Raw genomic sequence first — 26,096 nt, 5'->3', positions numbered from 1 at the left:
CCTTCCCTTCCTCTCCCCACAAGTTACCCTATGAGGTAAGTAGGTAACTATGAGAGAGCTCTGACTGAACTGCTCTGGGGAGCAGCTATAACAGACCTGTGACTAGCTCAAGGTCAGCCAGCTGACTGCATGTGTAGGAATGGGGAATCAAATGTGGCTCACCAGGTTAAAAGCCACCGCTCTTAACCACTACCTGAAGAATAGAATCATAGAGTTGGAAAGGGCCATACAGGTCATTGAGTCCAACTGCCTGCTCAATTCAGGATCAGCCTAAAGCATCCATGATAATTGTGATGTGCATCCCTGCCCTTACAATGACAATCAAATGCTGTGAAGATTGATGAAAATATTTTAAAGGTAGATTGAGCACTATTATGGAAGGGACCCTTTATTGGCAGGACTTCTGATACAAGTAGGGTTTCCAATTGGTCAGTTTTCTACCTGCAAGGCTGCCATTTTCTTTTTCTGAAGGGCTGTGTGTATTTTCATGCAATAGTGGGAATAGGGGGCAGGTCAATTTTTGACTGTTTAATATGTTTGTAAGACATGGGAATTTAAGCCACTGTGCTTTTTAGGGGTTGATTGCCATTGTAAAAGCAGAGATTCACTTCACAATTTTGTCAAGGTATGGAACCACCTGAATCAGACTTGTGAGGGTGGGAATGGTAGAAAGAGGGCTACAATTTTCAGCAATGGCCAAAATTGCCAGGTCCAGATGTTCAATCAGTGGGAAAGTGGTAGTGGGGGATATGGGAGGGGCATTGGTCAATATTTTTATTTCATTTCTGGGAAAACTTGGAAGTGAAGTCAGGCCTTCCTAGGAATTATCTGAAACTCTCTGGTAAAACCACAAAGGTTTTATCTAGAGAGGACTTGCGTTACTTCCAAATAAGATCCTGTCATCCAACTTCAGGGTGAGATACGGATTAAACCAGTTGCATCTGTTATTGATGTGACAGAAATAAATAGAAAGAGTTGTAGCTTACAAACCATATATGATTATAGTTTTTCTTAAGGTATTCAAAGGAGGAAAGAATGGCTTAGTCAAGTACAATTACTTGTTCAGGCAAGTCTCCCCCCCCCCCAAAAAAAAATAGCACTAGCAGTTTCTTTTCACTATTAACATGAATAATAAACCAAATTATGTTCTACGAGCTCTGGTAATCCTGTTAAGCACTATCCTATTAGTGTTAACACTGGGAAATGTCATTTCTGGCAGGTGGTGATATTCTCTTTTCAATCCATTTGGTTTCTTTTATATTTGTAGTTGTTAAAGTAGATTTCATATTAAATTGATTTTTGCTGAGGCTTGAGGTCCTATTTATATTTTTTCTAAAAACCTTTATTCAAAATGTCTGCTGTAACAGTATGTTTAGTTCATTATAGAAACTGGCAAATATTTAAATTGTTATGCTACTTCCAATCATGATTCATTTCCCACGACCTGTAGTAATCAGCAGTATCACCACTGTGTCCAATTTTTATTTATTTGGAATAGTAACTTTATTCAAAAAACAATCCCTGCTGTATTAGATCCATTTATAAACTGTGTGCAGAATTAGATTTGCTTTTCTCAATAGAAACACAGGAAAAAAGTCAAGATCAACATATAGCAATAACCTTGGCTGAACACTGATTGTATGTCATTAAATAATTCAAAAAATATGCTTTTATTATAAAAATAAGCAGACAGGAAAAATCAACTATGTAATATTTTTTCTTGCATTTACTACTTCATTATAATTAATACTGCTTGCACCCGGCTAAGGCTGCAGAGGACCCAGATACAGTTTCTTATCATTAAGTCAATGCAAATTATTTAATCAGGTGATATCTGAATATTGGATGAAGATGCATATATGCATATATGCACACATGCACAAAAAAAAAGACACACAAAAAAAACTGACCACATCAACTGAACATTCAAAGACATCCCTCAAGTGGTATGATGAAATACAAAATTTCTGTTGGCATGCAGGTTAGAAGACTTAATTTTGATCTTGCTGTAATCTACCTCAGGAAGCTTAAGAGGGCCATGACTCTGTGGTCCAGCATCTGCTTGGCTTGCAGAAAGACCCATGTTTAGTCGCCAGCATCTCCAGTTAAAAGTCCTGGATAGGAGGTGATGTGAAAGACCTCCACCCAATACCCTGTAGAGTCACTGCCACTCTGATGATGGACTGCTGCAGTAAAAGGCAGATTCATGTGTTCATGTGACAAAAAAAGGCATATATCTGCTTTCCATATATACACTGATCATCTGAAAACAGTACCTGATACAATGCAGTCAAGTGAGGAACAAGCATTATGAACCAGCCATAAAGGTCAGCCTTCTATGTGTCATAAAGGACAGCCTTCTATCAATAAATATTCTTGGGATATGATTTTTCACAACTCTCCAACATACAACAAAAAACACAGTAAATTAAGAATAAGCACAAGTACATTTGAATAGTCAAACAAAGACAAAATATAATTAAAATATGAATATAGTAATATCTCTCTGCAGTCCCAAAACATTTCTGCTGCCCAGACACTGCAACCTGCAACCTGCATTTTTCCTTGCATTGCAATGCAGAAGAGAAGCAATGTTCCACATCTAGATATTTGCCTTCTTTGTATAAGTGTGTTAACCAGTTACAGTAGTACATACACTGCAAGATGAGTTCGATGTAATTCTAAGCATGATCCTCTGATGTACACTGAAAAATATTTTTTACTGTATGGAGATATATTACTTAATTTCTACTAACATTTTGGAGATCTTTTCAGCCTTTTTAAATTGTCACAAATGTCTATCTTTTTACTTAAGGCATCCTAAGTCATCTCAAGGGGAGGGGCACCTCAAAGAGAGGGGCACCTGTTACACATCACCAGCTGCTGTGAGCCCTTTACTTAACCTTCCTTACACACAGCTAAAGAGTACTGTCTGTTTAATTTACATCTGCACTCCTTTCCCTAGGTTTAGGGGAGCTTTGCTGCTGGTCCCCACTCATTCTGGGAGCAGTTCTACTGACTTTTGTGTCAGCTGCGTGCCCTCATGTTCTCCTCCTTGAGAGCTGTCTCTGTGTCTCCTTTATATGAGCTGTCTGCACTTAAGCCCTTTCCTGGCCAGCTTCCTTTCCAGTCATTTCTGGGCCTGCCTTTTTATCAGGTTCCAACCAGAGGAAGAGGAAGCTGAACTGCACACAGCAGTCCTGCCTCAATCCAACCCTGGATGGATTTAAACTCAGTCAGGCTGGCAGGCAATACATGACTCATGCATGACTCTTCTGGCCCTCCTCTCTCACATGAAAGTATTCTTTCCAATTGGGAACTGAATTCTTCTCAGGGCTCTGAACTTACAGTAATTTATTTAGCCTGGAGATCAGTTGTAACTCTGAGAGATCTCCAGCCACAGCCTGAAGGATGGCAACCCTAATAGCTGCATACCTGGCTATTCATATCTCCCTACACAAGTGCTATGAAAAATCAGGAGGCAACCAGGCTGCAAGGCTAGCAGGAGAGGTATTGGTTTTGCTCAACTACAGAAGCCACATGGGAAGGACAGCAACATGGTATATCCCAATTTCATCAGATCTCAGAATCTAAGCAGCATCAATACTAGGACCGGATACAGATTTTGTAGTTTTACCTATTTATTACAATTAAAACCAGAAAAAAATTAAAATGTATGAAATTAATGTGAACATGAAAATACAGTGCCAAAATCCTACAATAGTGAAACTGGAACTTCCTCTACTTTCTGCTTTCAAAAAGATGTTAATACTATTCAGCCATTGGATACAGAACTTTTATTAATAGTAAACCATGATCCTTTTCAGCATCACCTATAGCTAATTGATAAAAGTTTGCCTTAACAAAAAGAAAATTAGCAGGTTTCAATAACACTCAAAATAAAAAAAACTCAAGAAAACGGTCCAAGAGTGAAATATAAATTTAAGTACTGTAATCCAGTTTTTAGGCGAAATAAAGAAATCAGTGAAGAAGCATATCAATCATTTGCTAGCATGAGCTGGACTATGAAAAGCCATCCATAGTAATTGAGAGAAGTGACTCAAGAGTGAAAGATAAAATACAATGACAATGGTCATGAGGCCAGTACCAAATTATTGTTGACAATCATAGTGTCAGAGACCACCAAAATGGAAAATGAATCAAAAGCTGACAACCCCAGAAAAACATGAGTAACCCTGACATGGCCAGTCTCTTTGACAACTGTATTATAGTCATTGCAATTAAAAATTCTGTCAGTTCTCTTCTTGAGATGGAATGACACCAACTTTGTCCTCACCTTCAGTAGAGTCAGTTTTGTTTCCACGCCTCCTTATTGCTCTCCCAAGCCCATTCCCTGGGCCTGTTCCTCATTCTGAGATCTCACTTTCAGCCTAAATCCCAGAAGAAAATATTTTCAAAAATCAATTGCAACAAATTTCACTCACCCACAAAAGTTGACTGTTAATGAGGCATCTCCCTAATGCATTAGAAGTCATTTAACTAACTAGAATGAAAATGTGAATGATAAATACAGAGAATTATAACAACAAAAACACAACATTATGTTGCAAGTCACTTTATGAACCTGGAAAACATGTCATTTTATCAAGTGTCCATCATATTAATCAATAGAATCAGTAGCCTCTTTTCTTGGGTGGCAAGGCAAAGGGGGCGAGGGGAGAAAGGGCCAGCCAAATCTCAAGAGAGTTCTTCAAGCCTGCTTGGTGTTGTGGTTAGGAATGTGAACTTCTAATTTGGTGAGCCAGGTTTGATTTCCTGCTCCTCCTTCACATACAGCCAGCTGGGTGAACTTGGGCTCACCACAGCACTGATGAAGCTGTTCTGACTGAGCAGTAATATCAGGGCTACCTACAGGGTGTCTGTTGTGGGGAGTGGAAAAGGAGGGCGATTATAAGCTGATTTGAGACTACTTCTGGTAGAGAAAAGGTGGCATATAAAAACCAACTTTTCTTCTTCTTCCAATATGGCAATCTTGGCTTTTCACCTCCTTCACATGCAGGATTTCCCCCTGACTTCTTTCTTGCCGAGCAGCCCTTTCTTCTGATTTGTTTGTCTAACACTGTCAAACCCAGTCACTTTCTCTTATATCCATCTATCCATCCCCATCCCAGGGAACTCAGGGGAGAGACAAAATCACCTTATTTTCTGCTTTAGAAATGACACATGAGAGACACATAAGTTCAAAATAAAGTTAATTAAAAAATTGAGCAGAAAATGTCAGTTGGAATCAGGGGTAGGATATATGAGGTAAACACATAATAAAACTGAGGCATTCACACAATTACCAGATAATTTCTTGCCAGCAAGTAAGGGTTTCTGCTATTCTACAAAGTCTTTAAAATTTTTAGGAATGAGGATATTATTTTGATTTCCTGCTTCATCAAGCAGAGATATCTGGGTTTCACTGACACAAAGATTAGAATGCAGCAACATTCAACCAAGATCCCCAAATCCTTCTTCATACACAGACCAGGGATGATTCCTCTTCACTAAAAACTATTTCCCTTCTTAACTGGGCAGGGATCACTATTCTTTACTAGAAGGTATTATCATTTTTGCCTTGAATGGAAATTCTCCATGATCCACTCACTCACTTTCCCTCCTTCCCAGTTCACAGTCAGGGCTTAACTGTCTCTTCTTCAACTGCCAATTCCAGCTGCCATTGCTTAGTGGACTCTTTGAACAGAATTCCATTTGAACAGCCTGTTTTTCAAAGGTTATCAGGTTCAGTGGTTAGGCATTAACCCTTGACAGACTCATTGACAAATACATGTCCAACCTTTTTTTATTGCTTCAGAGGAGGTTCTCTCAAGTCTTTCCTGTGCCTTTGGTGAAACATCTGTTTACATTTTACATATTGGAAAATCCTAGTATGTCAAACTTCTTATATAACATACACACACAATTCAAAAGATTTTGATAACCTGCACCTTTAAGTAGTTCTGGGGTGTGTATCAGCAATAACATTTTCCTTCCTTTTTATATGTACAATGTTGAAGCTAAAATCTTGTAATTGCAGATATCATCTGATTAATTTGGTGTTGGTAATTTTTACTTTGTTTAATCAAAACAATGGGGAATGGTCAGTACAGAATGTGACTTTCTACCTCCATAAGGGTACTTTTAGCTTCCCTACAACCCATGCAATTGCCAAACATTCTCTTTCAAAAACAGAGACTTCCTACTAAGATAGCCAGAGAGCCAGCATGGTGTAGTGGTTAAGAGCAGTGGCTTCTAATCTGGCAAGTCAGGTTTGATACCCTGCTCCTCTACATGCAACCAGATGAGTGGCTTTGGGCTTGTTACTGTCCCAATAATGCTGTTTTCACAAAGCAGTAATGTCAGGGCTCTCAGTCCCACCTACCTCGCAGGGTGTTTGTTAGGGGGGGGGGGGGGTAGGAAGAAGATTGTAAACAGCGTTGAGACTCCTTCAAGTAGTGAAAAGCCAAGTATAAAAACCAATTCTTTTTCTTCATACAGGATGTTGGATTCTATCCTCCCCAATTTGGCTTACCAAGGTCCCAATCTCAATATTGGAAGCATCTGCGTAGAGCAGCCTTTCTTAACCTTTTTACCATTGAGAAACCGCTGAAACATTCTCCAGGCTTCAAGAACAGAAATGGTGCATTTCTGCAGAAAGTGGATAGGAAGCATAGCTGTGTACATGCTCCCCGTCCCCCATTACCAACCCCTCCAGGCACATCATTGCCCATTTTGGGAGGGGGGGAGGTCAACATGACCATATGGCCATATCACTTGATAAATGTTTAACAAATTTAAAAATGTATTAAAAATTAATTAATTCCCATCCATTCCGAAGAAGAAGAGTTGGTTCTTATATGCTGCTTTTCTCTAGTCAAAGGAGTCTCAAAGCAGCTTACATTTGCCTTCCTTTTCCTTTCCCCACAACAGACAACCTGTGAGGTAGATGAGGCTGAGAGAGCCCTGATATTACTGTTCGGTCAGAACAGCTTCATCAGTGCTGTGGGGAGTCCAAGGTCACCCAGCTGGTTGCACGTAGGGGAGAGCGGGATCCAACCTGGCTCCACACTCCTAACCACTACACCAAGCTGGCTCAGGAAACCCCTCCAGGGCCATCTAGACACCACAGGGTTTCTGGTTGAGAAAGCCAGGTACAATACAATCAGGGCACTTCAATAATAGCTCTGAGGACTATAACTGTTTGAGATGATCAAAGGTGGTTTGGCATTCCAGTGTCCAGTGTACCTTGTTAGAGCTGCATTGGAACTGAACTCAATAATGAACCTTTAATTATATCCCATGACTCCTATAAAGGTTCTGCTTGGCTTTTTCAAAATAGTTGATAATGAGCTTCTGGATCGCCACCTTGTTGATGTGGGGATATAAGGGACATGCTTACAGTTCCTGATCTCCTTTTTCCAAGAGCAAGGACAGAGGGTAGCAATTGGGGAGAATCAGCAGTGCTGATGCAGACTCCAATATGGAGTTCCACTTGGGGAGATTATCTCCCCAAGGTTATTTAATATCTTCATGTGCTTCCTCTGGTTCAGAGTTTTAGGCCTGGGTGTTACCAATATGCGGATGACACCCAGCTCTATCTCCTGATGAACAGACGGTTGAGTACCCCACCCTAGTTTTTTGGCCAGATTCCGAGAGGCCATGATGGAATGGTTTCTTCAGAGTCACCTGAAGCTTAACCCCTCAAAAACAGAGGTTCTCTGGCTGAGTGAGAAAGGATCAGACCAGGAACCATGCCTTCCCAACCTGGGTGGTATGCAGCCCACAGGTGCTCAGTTGGCCAGGAGTTTGGGAGTGGCTCTGGATGCCTTATTGACAGGCTCAGATCATGACAGTAGCTCAGCTAGCATTTTATCACGTTTGCTAAGCTAAGCTATCTGGCCATAGACCACCTGGCCACCATGATCCATGCAATGGTCACCTCTAGGCCGGATTACTGTAACACACTCTACATGGCCCTTCCCTTATCTTTGCTCTGGAAATTGCAACTGGTCCAGAATATGGCTCCCCAGATCCTCACTGTGGAGGACCCATCTTCCACTGGCTCTTTGGCAGTTGCACTGGCTTCCAGTTGAATTCTAGATCAAGTTTAAGGTTTTGGTGTTAACCTTTAAGGTCATACATGGTGCTGAGTACTAATGGCACTGACTTCACACCCAGCCTAAATGCCTTGCTGGATTGTAAATCCATGTAGTACCCATCCTTATGATCTGGAACAATCAGAAAAGTGATATTTCAGATCACAAAAGGATATAGCTTACACATGTGGGGCTCATTTGTGCTACATGACTAGGCTGCTGAGGTCTCAGTTAGGCAAACGTTAAAGAACTCATCTAGTCTAGTGAATATCTTTAAACTGTTCCAGGGAGGCCAACTTGAAACAGTTTTTTTCTGACACAAAACAGCATGGTGGAAAATATTATTGGCCCTCAGGACCTGTCATGTCATTTCAGTTTGGAAAAATTGCTCTGAAAGGGAGGCAGGACACCCCTGTTCCCTTGTGCTGCAGTGGTTCCCACCAGATTCAGGTCTCCATGACACAGTTTAAATGAGTTCCTAGCTAGAAAGCACTCTTTAAAATGGTGGTGCTTCCCCCAGGTGGAACCTAGGGATGACTTCTGGTCTAGTTGACCCTAAGAAAATGAAGCATAAGAGAAAACACATTCTGAGACATCCTGAGTGCTTGAAGGGTGTCAGTTAATTGATATTAAGTGATACTGAGGAATGCAATAAATCTGTATTTCAAGACAAAAGGAAGATGAAAACAGAAATCCTCCCACCTGTCATAGGTAAAATCAGGAACATTTCTATACAATGGAAGTAGGAATCTAGCAGACATTCAGGACAAAAATATTTTTTCTATGTGTGGCAACAACTAAAATGCCACAGATGACAATATAGATGACAATAATAGGGGATGGAAGTTAGATTTGCCACACATATTTACATTATACTGGCAGCAAAGAACACTAAGCAGCAGTAAGTGACTAGACCAAGATAAATTATTGTATTTGTAGCTCTATTGAGTAGAATAAACAGCTCAGCAATAAAGTACCTGTATATAGTTAGTTAGGGATGGGCACAACTCAGCCCATGATGAATTTTTGCCAGTTCGCGCTTCACAAAGTTAATTTCCACATTAAAAGACATACCTTGTCTTAGCCTCGCTTTGGATTTTCTTTGGATGTTGCAAGTCAGCCCTACTCTTTTCCTATTTGAGCTTTCCTCCCTCATTTCCCAGGCTGAGATTTGCAATATTCTTTCTGCGTCTAAGTGTGACAGAGATAGCGCCCCCCATCATGCTTTGCTCCCTTCCCCCCTTTTTTTTTCTTTGCAAAATGGTGCCTGCTTACATGTTTGTTTTTGTTGTGCTCCTTAATTCCACCATTCTGCACCTTGGATCACCTCCCCCCCTTTGCCCCCAAAGTGAACTTAATGTAATTTTTTTAAAACCCTTGGTTATCACATTACAATGCTCCTTTGCTAGATTGCTTTATATATATATGTGTGTGTGTGTGTGTGTATGTATGTATGTATGTATGTATATATATATATATATATATATATATATATATATATATACACACATATATATATATACACATATATATATACACACATATATATATATATACACATACATATACACATACACACACACACACACACTTAATAACAGTGTTATAATACAATCACCCCTCTTTTTTAGAAGGCAGGGTTTTTGGAAGGGACAGAGGAAATGGGAGGAAGGGAGTGGGAGGGCAGATAGTTATAAAGAAAGAGGCATGAACAAATGATTCAATGGCAGGCACAAGCAAAGCCCCAAATTATAGTCCGCCTTGATAGATGAAATCATTGTAACTGAGATTTCCCCAAATGCATCGTAAGTTAGAGGCCAATTTGGGACTGCACCTGGAAAGGCAGATTTTTATGCAGAAATGGACGTAAAAAGTCAGCCCTTTAAAAATGCAAATCTGTATGACATTGCTAGTGTGGATACAGTCAAAGTCAAATTTATGGCAGAGCAACCAGTACAAACATTCCACTTACTTTGATATTGTTCATTGAAGTTCATGTTGGTTTGTGAGCAGATATATTCTCAGACAGACAGTTTCTGCTCAATCTAACTGTTTACAAAACTTCAACCCTGACTTTCTACAGGTGGTTTTGTTCTACACTCGATTTTTAGATGATTTTTTAAAAAAATCTTTAATAATGTATTGAAGATCAATGACTTTGCAGTTTGCACAAATTCAATTCATGATTCCATAAAATTTGAAGATCAGGATGGTAAACAGTCACCTCTTTTAAGAAACCTATGGACTACAATACCCTTTTATATTATTCATCATACCATACCAGACACTTGAGGGAGAACCTCCCATTTAGACAATTTCTCAGGCATAAAAGGATCAATGCCTTTGTGATTATGAGTGAGCAAGTCGGGGGTTGACTAGCACTTTAAAAGAACGTAGTTATCCTGCCAGCATTATTTCATGTGTGAAGAGAAGAACTGCTAGCATTCCCAGAATATCTCTGTTAAAATATAGGGAGAAAATGTCACCTCAGAGAATAGTTTGTTCATTAGAATTCTCACCATAGGAACATTTGATTAGAAATATAATATTATGACATTGCCACCCAGTGTCTCACATTAAAGGGTGTGAACAAAAATCTTTATTTGCCTGTACAGGGGAAAAATATAATGGAATTAATAACCCAACCCAAGGATGAGAGTTCACAGGACCTTTAGGCTATTTTAAATGTGATGGTTGTCAAGCATGCAAGTATATGTTGGAAATAAAAACTTTTGAACACCTAGGAGTGATTTAAAGTTACATATCAAGTATTCCATAAATTGTAACACAAAAACACAATTTATTCTATATCTTGTCCATGTAAATTGTTTCATGTGGAAATTTCAACGCATCTATTAAAAGTAAGTATTTTAGAACACCATTCCAAAATCAGAAATGGTATTTTTGAAGCTCCTTTGATGGCTCATTTTGTGGAATATCATCATAAGCCTGAAGATCTTAGGTTTTGGAGTTTGGAATATCTGAGGGGACCTTGCACATTCAAAGACAAATATCATGCAGAGCCTCTTAAGGTACAAATCACAGCTGATATTTTCTTTGGGGCACTGACACCTAGTGGTCACAATCAATCAATGGAATTTACTTGTTTTTTGTAAAATGTTTGTCATTTTAATTGAGTAAATGGAGCATATCATTAGAATTTGAAACCTTTGGGACCAACATTGTAGGTATTTTTGCCTCCAGATCCCCATGTAATTTACAGCTGAAGAATCCTTGTGGGTCCATTGGACCTTATTAGGTAAGGATTGATAATATATGATATATGTACATATTGTTGATGTTTTGATTATGACAATATTATGTTTTATAACTGGATATAACAATAACATGTTTGTTTTTGAATATTGTGAGTATAGCTGAGGTCAATTTTCTGTACATGGTTACACCAAGGTGAGTGGGAACTGTATAATTTTAATGTGTTTGCCATAATGAGATGTATTATGCTGAATATTACTATTTTTATTCTGCAGAATCACTGATGAAGACACTTTTTGTTGAAAACAAGTTTATATTCTCTGGGACTTGTTTTGGCTATAGTCCTACATTTTGGAACAGACTAATAAATAGAATGTTCAGCCATCACCAGCTTGTATTTTGTTCTTCTGTTCCAAATTAGAATCTGCCTTGACAGATGAAATCGCTGTAACTGAGAATTTCCCAAATGCATGGTAAGTTAGCGAGCAATTGGGGACTATGTCTGGAAAGGTGGATTTTAATGCGGAAACTGAAGTAAAAGTTGGTACAACCTCAAATCAACAATCAACTTAGATAGGATTTAGAGAAACATTCTGGAAGGTCCACTCAAACGTTAATATATCTAGGATTCAGGGAAATGTGAACCCAGGTAATGCAACATAAAAACAAATGAACAAGTCTTGATCATTGTTGTTTCTGTATTGTAGATGAGTTAGGGATGGCAAGCTCCAGGTGGGATCTGGGGATCCCTTGGAACTACAGTACATCTTCAGTCTATGAAGGTAAGTTCCCCTGGAAAAAATGGATGTTTTAAGTGTCAACTCCATGGAATTGTACTATTCTGAGGTCCCTGTCCTTAGGGTTAGGGTTAGTGAGCCACTGCAGTGGGTTGCTGCTGGCCTCCTTCTGAGCCATGGGCCTCAAGACAGCCAGCAAGCCAGGAGCAGCTGGCCAAGAGCCAGGTCCAGCCCATCCCTCAAGGGAGAACTCATAATTCCTGGTGTGGCTGGAAGCAGGAAGTGAGGCACCAGGGTCTGGGAATGATGCCAGGGTCTGGGAATGGCTCAGGAGCAGGCCAGGAATGCATGGTGATGGTGTGGGGATACAGGAGGGCAGGGCGGCTCAGGTTAACATAACTTCAGTCCAGGCTGATTGGTGGATGGGACTGGAATGGATGGGAAGGATAAGAGGAGGCAAGAGAGAGACAGAAGGGGTTGGTAGGGAATGTGAGGAAGAGAGAGACAGGTGTGTTGAGGGAGACCAAAAGGAGCAAAAATCAACGAGCAAAGAAGGCAGAAAATAGAATCATAGAGTTGGAAGGGGCCATACAGGCCATCTAGTCCAACCCCCTGCTCAACGCAGGATCAGCCCTAACCATCCTAAAGCATCCAAGAAAAGTGTGTATCTAACCTTTGCTTGAAGACTGCCAGTGAGGGGGAGCTCACCACCTCCTTAGGCAGCCTATTCCACTGCTGAACTATTCTGACTGTGAAAATTTTTTTTCCTGATATCTAGCCTATATCGTTATACTTGAAGTTTAGACCCATTACTGCGTGTCCTCTGCAGCCAACAGAAACAGCATCCTGCCCTCCTCCAAGTGACAACATTTCAAATACTTAAAGAGGGCTATCATGTCCCCTCTCAACCTTCTTTTCTCCAGGCTGAACAGATGGTGCAAGAATCTGGACTGAAGGTACAGGACAGGCCACCCTGCCCAACTAAGAGTAAAATAACTCTGTTGTGGAGGGCTGGTGGTGAGAACTGGTGAGCAGTGACAGTGAGGGGGAAGGCACCAGTAGGTCAGAGGACTCATCAGGGAATACCATGGGGAGTGTGAAGGAACGGCTTCCCGATCCCTCCTTCTAACCATCTTTAACTGGGATTCCATCTGCAATGAATTTTGGTGGTCCATAGAGGGTATAAGCAATGTCTCTGGCTCTGACTCATCCTGTGTGTGGGGTTGGGGTGGATCAAGGTGCTGACCTACAGGGGGCACAGCTATAGTGTGACATATTTTAATATGCATTTAGGTTTATAAATTCAATTTTGTCATTATGAATTTTTAATTTAGAGGTAGAATTCAGGTGGTGAAAACTTCATCTATTTTGTAGAAGTACATTTTACAGCACAATTTTTGCCACTTATAATAGTAATTCAGTAATTCACTGGGTTTAGAAGGGTGTGTTTAGCATTTTTCTGTATCTGAGGGAACTTATATACTTGTTCTATGAAGGGCAGATAGCATGGCTATGTTGTGTTACGCATTCAAAAGACTAGCTATCCGACATTTTATACACAACCGTTTTTGCCTATGCTTTCTGCAACTATTTCATAACAGATATTTCCCTAAATAACAGTCCTTTATTATGCTTCTTCTAAAGAGCTCAAAATGCACTCTCCTAAACTATTTTTAATGAGTCAAAGCAAGAAAATGTAGTCAGCGTTGGCATTTTATATCCAGTAAAATATAATTAAATAGATTGTGACTTTTGCTAATGATAGCCTACTCAAGGCATTTTAAGGATAAATACCAAATCAACCAGATGAGTTCAACCAGCAAAAGATCAGCTATAAATCAATGGAAAGAAAACAAAAATGATAGTGATTGGAAAGGCAATGAGGAATGAAAGGTGGTCAGGCACCAGAGGAAAGCCAATCTTTTTCATACTATACTAGGTTACTGCTGGCCACTGGGAGAGAGAGTAAAGCATCTTTGTCTGGAAGAATTTTATAGCACACTTTCCCCTGCAAGCACAGTTCCATATCACAGTTAAAAGCAGAGATGTGTTCAACCACTCAGATTCAATTTCAGCAGGCAGTGATCCAGACAACGAGAATGTGAAAGTGTCACTGTCCACTTATCCAAAATCCTTTCTTTGCATGTACGGTTCACTGCTATGAAGAGAATTCCAGAGACTTAGCCAGAATATATTGGCTTAATATGTCCATGGCTCTTACATATTTTTTTCTGTGAGACAAGTGTAAAAATGAGGCCCTTAAGGGGGGGGGGGATCCAAAAGACTCAATATTACAGTTGAGCCTATTTTTTTTTAATGGCATGTATATCAAGGGTAAATAAATTATTAATAATAATAACAACAACAATAATAGGTTTTTTATTTGCATCAAAGAGAACTGAATATGATACTCCCCCCAATCAAAATACAAATCCTGTTTTGGGAAACCTTCAAATTTCAATTTACAATAGTGCAAAAATGGTAGAATCTGAGCAAATTATAGCTTGTTTCCTCCACTCAGATCATTCTAAAGTAGGACAAAATTGTAGTTTAAAATCCAAAATGTGGGGCAAAGGCAAACCTAATCTTGCCTACATTCCTGCATTCCAACATCATGTATCATGAGCCAGCCTCAGGCCAGTGGGGAATCCTCAATAGGTGAACTGAGCTAGGCAGATCCCCAATAGGAAAAAGCTTGAAGAGCAGGTGGCTCAGGCAGGCAGAAACACAACAACCTAACAGCTCAAGGCCAGCTGAAGAGCAAGCTGCTTGGGACCCTGAGCTAGGAGTGCCTGCAGAAGCTCCTCAGACCGACTGTGAGTCCCTCTAAAGACCAGCTGTATCTCATCAGGCTAATCCAAGACAGCTGCAGGTCATTGCAAGCAACATCTTTGGAGGGAGTTGACAAGCAAAAGACAGAAGACATGGCTTTTAGTCTGTAATTGGTTTCTTCTCAGAATGAGGACTGAGCCAGCAGAAGACACTTACTGAAGTACAGCTGGGAGTCCAAGCCAGTATGGAAGCAATTATGCATCTAGCCACAATGCTGACACCCCTTGTGCCTGATTTCTGCCAGTCTCCTGAGTTGCAAGTCTCCCTGGACATTCCCTGAAAACTGAACTTTCAGAATACATTTCTGCATTTGCTCCACCTGCTTGCCTGGAACTTTTTGGCTTTGACTCAGTTCCTGCGACCAGTTCAGCTTGGAACTCCAGCTGGCTGCCGTAACTGATTACCACTCTGCCAGAGTCAGGAGCCCAGCACATCATAGCACTCTGTAATTTGACTCAAACTTTCACAAACCTGGAAGCTATTAATCATGAAGAAGAGGTCAGCATGTGAATAAACTGTGTTGATGCCATTCACTGATATTGGAATATGACCCAATGTATTATTTATTTTATTAACAAAATTTGTATCCCATTTTTCTGTTCAATCAGGGCTACCTTATTCGCCAAGGTATCTAAAAACTAAAAAAGAAAACATTATATTTTTAAAAAAATTAAAATTAAAACTAAAATACATATATAAAAGCAAAGGAAAACAGAAATTAAAAAAGGACAGGAAGGGAGCATCAGGGTGGGACCACCAGATAAAATAAAATGTTCTTCATCCACTAATGGGAGACAGTGCCCAAGAGGATAGGTAAATATTCTGGGGACAGAGTGAAAAGATTCCACTCAAAATATAGAGTTTGTTACATTACATTACAGTACTATGGGCAGCTATGTCTATCCCAACTGAAGTGCACCCGGCGTATAGGACGACCCCCCCCACTTGGAGGCATGTTTTTCAGGGGGGGAAAGTAGTCTTATATGCCAGCAAATACTGTAATTCTCTCCCTAAATAAACTCATCCTGAACTATTCTCAATTCTAAATGAAGAGCATTTGCATTCAAATTCAATCAGACTAAGGATCAGATCACATACACTGCGGTGATATCCATACAGTATATGTGAATAAAGCAGTCATATGCACATAAAGTAGAGCCAACTGCACAGATTGTCCCACTAAATTGGTGTCTTCCCAATAGATGCTGATTACTGACAAGAACTCACCCAAACTTCCTTACCCATGTGGCTGCTTAGGTTCACACTTCATTTTTGTGTGATCACACAAAAAAGCTGTTTCTTTACCACTTTGAGTAATGTAGAGGAGAAAGGTCGGCTTCTCTCCAGCAACTTCAGTTTATCAAAGCTGCTAGAGGCAGCATCAAGACTTACTTTACCTGGATGTTCTCAGCACTGTTTGGTAATGTCAGAAAACGACAGACCTAGCCACATATGTTTACTCTTGTTTGCCAATGGAAATAATCAAATGTATGCAACCACAGAAGTGTATTTAGTTTTTTTTCACAGCAGCACTTTTATATAGAAACATGTCAGCCAAAACACACCGTCATCATCAGAGCATTTTGAGATAAGAGTCAAAGTTTCCAACAAACCATTTTGGGGGCACAATTTGGCCACAGCTTTATTGTATACAACCACAGGAGCATTGGTGCAATGTAAGTATGGATCTTGTAACAGGCTACCCACCTGTCCTCCAAATAAATCTTGACCCTGCAGTCTGTTTAATGGAAGAAAAAACATACAGTAGCAATCTCCAGATTCCACATAGGTATTAGCCACTGTCAGGCAACAGCCCCGAAGCTGGAGATGCTAGTGAATGGTTCTACCTCCTAGACCCCTCAACAGAGTCTCTAAAGCAGGGGAGGTTGGTACTCAGGTATAGCTTCCTACCAAAGAATCCCTCCCAATGCTCAGACTGACCAACCAAATTGTGACAAAAAGTGCAGAGATATACAGAACCAAGTAAGCAAAAACATAACCCATAACAACAAAAATTGAGGGAGTAGGAGGGAACACTCAAGTCAATTAAAGGTGAGGCCTAGTAGCAGCCTGAATAAATAAGGAAGGAGAAGATCAGTATGGGAACTTTAGGTTCCAGGTATGCCCAGAGCTTCACGCACTCAGGCCAACTTGACCTCGCTGCAACTGACCAGCCTTGTGCTCCTGATGGTATCTCCATGTGGCTGGTTCAAAACCAACAAAGAAAGGCCTTCCCTATTTGCTTCCATTCCTAGGCCACAAACATGGCCCTTTGGTAAGGTAATATTATTTTATTGCCACTGAATAATATATGCAATAATATCTTAAATTCACTGTATGTTTCTTTTTGAACTCTGTCCCTTTAACAGCAATGGGTCCTTCCTTGAGTTCCAAAAGCCATATCCAGACACCACAATTTTGTCTTCCAAGAATGAATGACTGGTTATTAACATCATGTTGTAAAATTTAAACAAATGTTTGTTACAAGACAATTTTACGTTTGTCTGTATTATTAATATAGACAAAAAGGAACTTTGAAGATTCAGTTTTAAATAAATCAAACTATTAGAAATAATGCTACTGGACTCTGATTTTATTGTGCTACTTCAGAACAACACGGCTACCCATTTGTATCTATCTGTATTAGAAATAGTATAAACAGTCTTTTCTAAGGCAATAAGTTTTGATTTGTATACATAAAATATCAAACAACTGAGCAAGTCATCATAAAATGGAGATTAATTATTGATAATTCCAAAACACAATATACTTCACCAAAAGAAAGAAAGAAAGAAAGAAAGAAAGAAAGAAAGAAAGAAAGAAAGAAAGAAAGAAAGAAAGAAAGAAAGAAAGAAAGAAAGAAAATCTTTGCCAAAGGAATGATCTGAGTTGCGGCCTAGAAACCCAAAAAAATGATATGTAGAAGTTTTACTCACTGAATTCTAATATCACATATTATTCAGAATGAATAAATTTGAGATTCAAATATTCACCAGGAAGTGTATTTTTAAAACATTTTCTTGCTAAGAAAAGAAAAAGGTAGGCTAACAATATATTCATTATCTTTACTGCTCTCCCCCTTTCCTGCTGCTCTGCTCTCCCAGTTTCTCTCTATTATCTCAGCATTCTAGAAACAGGGTCAAAACTAACACACAATAGGGGCCTTTTTGCACGGGGATCTTTGTTGCAAATTGGTCACTGAATGAAAAATCGCCATTTAAAATAGTGGAATTCGTCGTTATGCATACCTGCCTTTGTAGTGGAATCAGTTGCGTTTTTTAGCGTTTCCCACAGGCTTCCGGTCTCGGCAGAAATCGCTAGAAAGGAAGCGCTATTGCCATGCTCGTCCCGCCCCTGGCCGTCAAGCAGCCAATGGGCAGCCGTTAGCATGCTCCCAAACAGCCCCTTTCCCTTTAAGGAAGGTTTTTAAAAAAAAAAAAAAAAAACAGACCCATTGTAACGAATCTGGGTAGATTCCTTGCCAACGGAGAGACCCATCCAGCTGCCTGGGGTGTTTGAGCTGTCGTTTGATCGTTAACACGCTGCCTCCGAGTGAAAAAAAAAAATCCCCCCCCTCTCACGGGCCCGATTTTCGGCTGAATGGAATGTGTGAAATGTGGGTGCTTAGTGACTGAAGGGGAGGGACTGAAGCCGGGAAGCCTCTGTTTGAGCTGTCATTTGATCGTGGCCACGCTGCCTCCGAGTGGAAAAAAAAAATCCCCCCTCCCCCCCCCCTCACGGGCGCGATTTTCAGCCGAAACAGTGTGAAAAATAAAGGGCTTCTGCGGGCTTCTTGTGCTTAGTGACTGTAAACAGCTCTGAGGAGGGACTGCAGCCTGGGAAGCCTCACTGGCTAAACGGAGGCTCGCCGGTGCGTTGATCTCCACTCGCTCGGGAAAAAAAAATGGCGATCGCTTCGCCGGAAGTTTGGAGGACAGGCTCAGGAGGAGGGACTCTGAAGAAACCGCAACAATGTTAACGCACAGGTCTTTATCGCTATTGTTGCAGATTGGTTGCAGGAGTGTATCGCTTTCCGGAGGGTGAATCCACTTTTTGGGATTCCCCTGAAAGCGCTACAACGAAGCGCTTTTTGTGGGTCGGTTTCAGGAGTGTTGCAGATTGTCTACGACGTCGTGGGTTATTCCAAATTAGTAGCGTTTTCAATTAGCAACCATTGTGCTATTTTGAAGCCGTGCGAAATGGCCCTAGGAATTCCCCAGAGACAAACTTCAAAATTCAATGAAAAAATAAAAATAAAAAGCAACCAGTCTGCAGTTGATGGGGTAAAATTGATTTGCAATTTGTGTGATCTCTTATGCTACTGAACCATTGATAATTGCCCAATCACCACAACAGGGACAGATGGACATCAAAATACTGCAGATTTTCCAGACATATGGAAATGCCTAACCATTTTAGATCACACCCAACAATGTATGGGCTTCAATCACATAGGTTGCTAGGCAACCTATTCTATTATCTCACCTTACCCTGATAGTCATCATGCCCTGTCACCTCCCAGTTGAGCCTGCTATGATAACATTCTCTTTCCCAAGGCCTCATATGGAGAGGGAAAATGTATTAAGATCAATGGTCAAAGCCTTCCTTCAGGAACCAGCCATATCTGAAGGGAGACTTGTTGGGTCCCATGTCCAGACTTTCTTTACAGTCACTCTAGAACTCCTTCACTCAGAAGAAGATACTAGCACTGCCTCTAAAGGCTTTCCTGAGCAAAATGAAGACATCATTATTCTTTTCGACTAAATAAAGTAGAAGGCTGGAATAAACTGTTTTCTGAAGTAGCTCAACTATATTTATATCTAAGTATCAATTTCCCAAGTATGGGTCAGCCTAGATACATGTATCAAGCCCACACTGAAAGAAAGTAGATATTTTTCTAAAGTTGGGGGAACCCTCTCCCAGTTAATAAAAGCACCTTAGAACTTCCAAAAATGCACTGGCTTTCTCCCAACTCAGCCTAGCCTGAATGATGGTCCCTTACCTTGAGAAAGATAGTCTGGCCACCTGTATCCAAATGACCTAGTATGCATGGCCGCCAAAATGGTGATTTTGGGTTACATGGAAAACCCGGAGGGGGAAGACGCGAAGCAAACCGCTTACGCATGGGATGGGACGCAATGGTGGCAAAACCCAGAGTAACCGATTATGCATGCGGCGACTCCGGCGCTGCTTCTGGTTGTGCCCTGGTTGCCCAGAAGCTCCGCTTTCTTCCGCATTTTGCTAACACGGCTTTTTCGGCAGCATGCACCAAATCTGTGGCCAGTTGCAGCCGGTGCCGTGCATTATCGGTGATTTTAGGTGGTGCCATTCCACCCCGAATGCGGACCTTCCCCTCCGTGCATAATGTGCCATTGAGAGCAACATCAGGACAAGACTATTGTGATGCATTGTACATTGCTCTCCCCTGAAAATCAACTCAAACTCCATGTGGTGCAAAATATCATGGCTCAGTTATTATTGGGAACTAGATAAAGCACACATATTATTCCCATTCTACAGTCAGTCCTTTGGCTACCCATCAGTTACTGGGCTCAGTTTAAGAGAAAAAGAAGAGGAGGGCTGTTTTTAGTACCCTATTTTTAATTACCCGAAGGAGCCTCAAATCAGCTTACCAATTGCCTATCCTTCATCGCTCTACAACAGACACACTGTGAGATAGGTAAAGCTGAGAGGGTGCTGAGAATTGTGACTAGCCCAGGGTCACCAAGCTGGCTGCATGTGGAGGAGAGGGGAATCAAACCTGGCTCTCTTGATTAAAGACTGCTGCTCTTAACTACTATGCCAAGCTGGCCATCAAATAAAAAACCCTTCACGGACTTGGACTGTCATAACTGAGAGACCACCTCTCCTCCTATGCACTGCCATGACACCTGATCGTATCTTAATAAAGTCTTCTACAGATGCCAACCTGCAAATTAGGAAAATCAACAACTGCCTGTACATGTGCCTTCTCCGTTGTGGCCCCATCTAGTGGAATGGCCTGTCTGAGTAAATCAGGAAGGCTCCCACTCTCCTGGCTTTCCACAAACTATAGATAACTAAATTATTCAAAAGGTCTTTTGTACACAGGCAATAGAGTCACACTGTACTAAATTATTCAGAAACTTACTTGGATAGATTATTAGGGAGTGTGGTACATACTACTGTGCTTAGCTTGCTGCAATTAAAATCCTAATGTGTAAATTTCCTTAATTGAATGCATCATGTTAATATTTATGCTTTGCTTCAGTTCTGTTTTTAGATTTCTGACTCTATTGCATTGTTCTATTGTAGGGGTATCAAATATAAGGCCCAAAGGTCATAACAAAACCATCCATGTCTCTTATCTGACCTGCAAGGACTGGTACAATGGAACAGGAGGCTGTTGGGGGAGGGCAGAGCAACTTTGATTGTGACTTCAGTGTGGTGGAACAACCTCATCTATAGCAGTTCAGCAGAACCCCTTCAGTTCCATGGCAGCCTCATTGGTAAGTTGGAAGGTCACTGCAGGTGCATTCATGCTAGCTCAGGATTCCAAGGTGAGGTTGCACACCACTCTGCCTAGCTTGCCATTCTGGGGATGTTATTCCAGTTGGCCATGGGGATTGGCATTTGAATGTGGAGAAAGGGTGCAGATGATCTTCTGTTGGCGCTTGCTGACAGCCAGCACCACCTCCATATTCATGCCCCCCTATTGGGTAGCTATGCTTTGGAAGTTTCTTCCACACATTGGGGGCTGCCAATAAACATACAACTTAGCAGCCAGGTTTCCCTCTCCCACAGAATACCAAGTGGCTTTCAGCTGTAGGTGGCTGCTGCCTCATAGGAGGTGATGCCAGTAATCTTTAGTTATATAGTTAGTGATGCCAGTAATCGTTAGTTATATATGCATGGCCTGGAGCCACCCACATGATGCCTGCTTCCCAGCAGACAAGCCAGTGGCTTTCAGCACCCAGGCCACCATCCCCCCTACTATAGTCATGGGAAGTTAGTTCAACTTATCTCCCCAGTCCCCTTCCGTGGTAGCTTGGGAACAGGGGGAACTTGTAACACTCAGCAGCTACTCTGAGGCCTGGGTTCACAACATTGGTGGTGGGAGTAGGCTAACAAAAGGGTTCCCCACCTTCCAGGTTGCACCACTAGCTCTCCAGTTCACCTATGCAGGTTTTCCTCTGCACTCCACCCACAGCACATCGAGCCTTGCTGCGAGGATATGACAACCTGGAGCTTAGATTTCCTTTATAACTTTGGCATTACATTTTATGGTACAGATGGCCCAACAAAGTGACATTTGTCAGATCAGGTCATCATAACAAATGAGTTCAATATCTCTGCCATATCCTGTTGATTATATTGACTTACACTGTGTAGTCTACCTTGTATCCAAATGGCAAAGACAGATTATAAATAATGTAAATAGATAAATACCCCTCCCCCTAAGACCAAACACATCTACACACATGCAGAGTAGATGTGCAGGTGATGACAATCAGGCCACAGCTGGTGTGGACGTTCCTAAGGATCTTGAAACTGCAGATCTGTGAAGGATGAGGGGGAGGTAAGGGGGGAGTTTGACATAGAAAAGGTGAGGGAGAAATTAGGGGGTGAGAGAGGATTGCAATAGAGGGGGTTGAGGGGAAGAAGGGAGACTGACAGAAGAGGTTAAGGGAGAAAAGGCATGAAGGAAGATTAAAAGATAAGGGATGGGGCAGAAAGATTGGGGGAACATTGACAGAAAAGGTGAGAAAGGAAAGGACGCAAAGGTGTGGTGATACCACTTCCCCATAAGTTTCTTCCACTACTATTCTAAGGAGTCCCCTAAGCCTCAGGGGTAATATTTCAGAGGGCACACTTGGCTGCAGTAGGTGGATGAGAACAGGAAAGTCCTGTTGTGAGAGCATAACTTGGATAAAACTCTAGAGGATTGTAAGCCATTTCTTGGCAAGGGACAAGAACCGGAGTTGGAGACAGCCAGGAATAGCATCATATAATGCCATGACATTTCTAGGCAAAATAAAAACAAGTTGATATCATCATGTTGCAAGACATTCAAGGAATACCCCAATCTCTATATTTTTGCCACAGAGATCTATTAGTGCTTTATAAAATGTAATAACTAAAACTAAGGATCCTTTCATATAGTGTTTACCAAGAATGTAAGATATTTATCTCAAAATCCCTTATTAATGAAGATTAAGGCACTGACTCAAATGGTTCTTTGATATGCCAGTGGTGTTTTTTCTGAGCACTGTTTTCCAATTTGGCACATGTTCCATGCTTCAAGAAAGCAGAAAAGGTCCTTACCCTGTGTGGCTTATGGTTGGCAGATGGCTCTCACCTTGAACCGTATGCCACCAGAGGAAGGTTGCAAGTTTTCCTTGGGTGAGGCCTCCTGCCAAAGATAGATATAAATGTAGGTCTTTTGGTGGATAGTAATTGCAAATGTAGCTCTCTGTAAGTCACAAAAAGTGTTTCACTATACTAAGGATTAAGTTTATGAATTAATGTGTGCAGCACCATGACACTTTCTCGCTGTTTTGTGCAAGACAGAACCCAGGCATCTCACACAATACAAAATATCTAGCTTCTTCCATTCTCCTGGATTCAGCTAATCTTTCCATGTGTTGATGACCTGTATATTTTTTCTTGGATGCTTTCTGTTGGATGAGTTGCTGGCCAGCTTGATTAGTCTGCCCTTTCTCAAATGTAAATTTCAGCAATGAAGAAAAAGAGCCTTAAGGCTCTTAAAGCAGTCAAGTTAATTCCACAGAGGCTACACCCCTCACAAGTCAGTGAATCTATACAAACAGCTATAAGAAAATTTCACTATGAACAGTAAAATAGTCACTTTCCTAGTGGGAGGAGGATTTTTGCAGAAAATGGCATATTTAAAATGAAAATTTGTCAGCATCACACATCATCATGCAACAAAAAGAAAACTGGTCTTGTGTATTTCATATGCCACTCTTCAGGCATCCATGATGCCAAAAGTGATTGTTTTAACAGTATGCCTTCAAAAAGTGGCAACACTTTTTAAACAGGTTTTAGGTTGACTGAAGAAAACCCAGTGAAAAGAAAAGGGTAGAAAAATCAAAAAGTATGCACGTGCTATGAATAAAATTGTTACTTTCATTTACCACAGTAACCATGGTAAATAACAATGGTGTACTTGAAAAAAGCACTTTTTATCATTATTTATCCTTATATCTTTTCAAGCACAATTGACCGAACAATTAAACTACAGTTACCCAAGAAAGTGTAGAACAAATTTAGAGTCCAGTGGCACCTTTAAGACCAACAACAACAAAAATACAAATACATTATATCCAAGGAAGCGTGCATGCACATGAAAGCTCATACCTTGAAAAAAAAAAGTTTGTTGGTCTTAAAGGAGCCACTGGACTCCAACTTTGTTCTGCAGCTTCAGACCAGCATGGCTGCCCACCTGACTCTATCTACAAAAAAGTATGTTTGTTTTACAAAGCTCTTGTAGATGCATTTACTGAAGAGTTTTCTCTTCATATCGTATCATGAGACATAAAGAACTACTGTTACCAAATATTAAGTTTTGTTGAAACTTATAGCCAAGAAGTGAATAACAAAGAAGAAATTGATTTACTTGACTATACAGTTAGTAGGCTCCTCTGAGATGCAGCTTCTCTCATCTCTCATAAAATATGAATATGTTCACATGTTCTTGACAGAATATCAGTCTGCATCAACTTCTGTTCTTATGTGTGATAGGATGGGACATGTTACCATATTAATGATAGGAAGTCCCACAAGTGAACAAGAAATTGTGATTGCCTCGACCAGTAGTGAAAAGGCTAGGAACGTTCAGCCTTGAATATTTGTTCAATGTTTCAGTTCCATATTTGTGTACGTTTTAAAACTTTTATACTGCTCTCTCATTTACAGCTATTACTCAAGGCAAGTTACAAAACAATAAAAGTACAAACCAGAAAAAGGAAATTACGTTTAGGCCATATAAAGCAGTTGAACAAAACAGATCAAACAGAGTTCTGGGGGACCTGGCAGAACATCTCAGCTATATGGATGATGATTCCTATTTTCATTGCCACAATAAAAGGTATGTTCCTCTAAGCACTAGCTTATAAGAAGTGGGTCTAACCATGGCTTCCACAGATATTCGTGACTTTGCTGTTGCATTTCTTTCTTTTTGAATGCCAAATACTGAAGATGCAAGATCCCACTGAAGTCTGGCACTTGTAACAGAGATGCCCAGAGAATGGACATGGCCAGATGACAACCATTATTTTGCATATACTGCCAACTGAGACGTCTGTTCCTCCTTCACTTCCTTCTGCCATTTAAATAACACTCTCCATTCCCCTCTCCATTTTGAGAGCTTCAGCACATATCGAAAATCATTTCTGGCTGTAGTGGATTTCTAACTGTTCAGATCTGTCAACCTTTGCACTTAACCTGCATTTTAGGGCCATTTTTTACATTATTTTACGAAGATATTCACTTAGCTATGTTCTTTCTGTTGCTCTATTTATATTTGTAAAAAATGGTCCTTGTTCCCATTGTTATAAGCCTGCCACAGCAGTCCAATTTTGATTTCCATCCCTCTAGCTGAAGACCAATGCTGCTGTGGAGTAGACCCCCTAGACCTCAGATTCATAAGGTCGGGTATGCAAATAATTCAGAGACTTAGTCTAGTTTATGCGGTCTGAAGAAAACCAGAGTGCAATTAAATAAGAGACTTAGTCAAAAAATATTAAAGTCTATTTTGGGAATTGGGGGGAGGTAAATTAATGACTTTTAAGCACTACAGCACATAATTCACAAGACAAGCAAACCAAAAACAAGAGAAAAGTAACTTACAACCTGACTGTATCTTGCTTGTATCAGGTGGTACTTGCCTTAGTTCTATGCAGAAAGCAAGCCTCTATCCAAAAATGTCTGTAAACAGCCGCAGTAGTTCATAGGCATAAGGCAATTAAAATCCAAGCTAGCTTCTGTCTCACAATACTTAGACCCAAATCTAACTTTTTGGTCTACCCCATTCAGGCAATCCAGAGACCAATCAGGTCTTATACTAGAAGGAAATTACCATAATATGGTCTCATTCCTTGCTCTTTCCCTGTTTCAACTCAAGCACCCAGGTTTTTCACATCAGCAGTTAATTACCCAGGACAGTAAGCTGGCCCTGAAAAGATAAGAAATCAGCTACAAGCAGGTGCCA

At 40.6% G+C, this 26,096-nt stretch overlaps 1 protein-coding gene and 1 long non-coding RNA gene across 4 annotated transcripts in view; both read right to left on the bottom strand.

The window, feature by feature from the left end:
* NEGR1 (neuronal growth regulator 1) overlaps window positions 1-26,096 on the bottom strand; it is a 719,159-nt gene that overhangs the window by 537,888 nt on the left and 155,175 nt on the right. The window lies entirely within an intron of this gene.
* LOC143835537 (uncharacterized) lies at window positions 1,525-25,987 on the bottom strand. The gene is made up of 3 exons (XR_013230193.1): window positions 25,774-25,987; window positions 4,298-4,391; window positions 1,525-2,186 (listed from the first exon to the last, which is right to left on the bottom strand). It is a non-coding gene; the product is annotated as an uncharacterized LOC143835537 (long non-coding RNA).

Source organism: Paroedura picta, chromosome 4 (assembly GCF_049243985.1).
Source record: "Paroedura picta isolate Pp20150507F chromosome 4, Ppicta_v3.0, whole genome shotgun sequence".
NCBI classification, from domain to species: domain Eukaryota; kingdom Metazoa; phylum Chordata; class Lepidosauria; order Squamata; family Gekkonidae; genus Paroedura; species Paroedura picta.
This window is presented reverse-complemented; position numbering and strand designations above follow the sequence as displayed.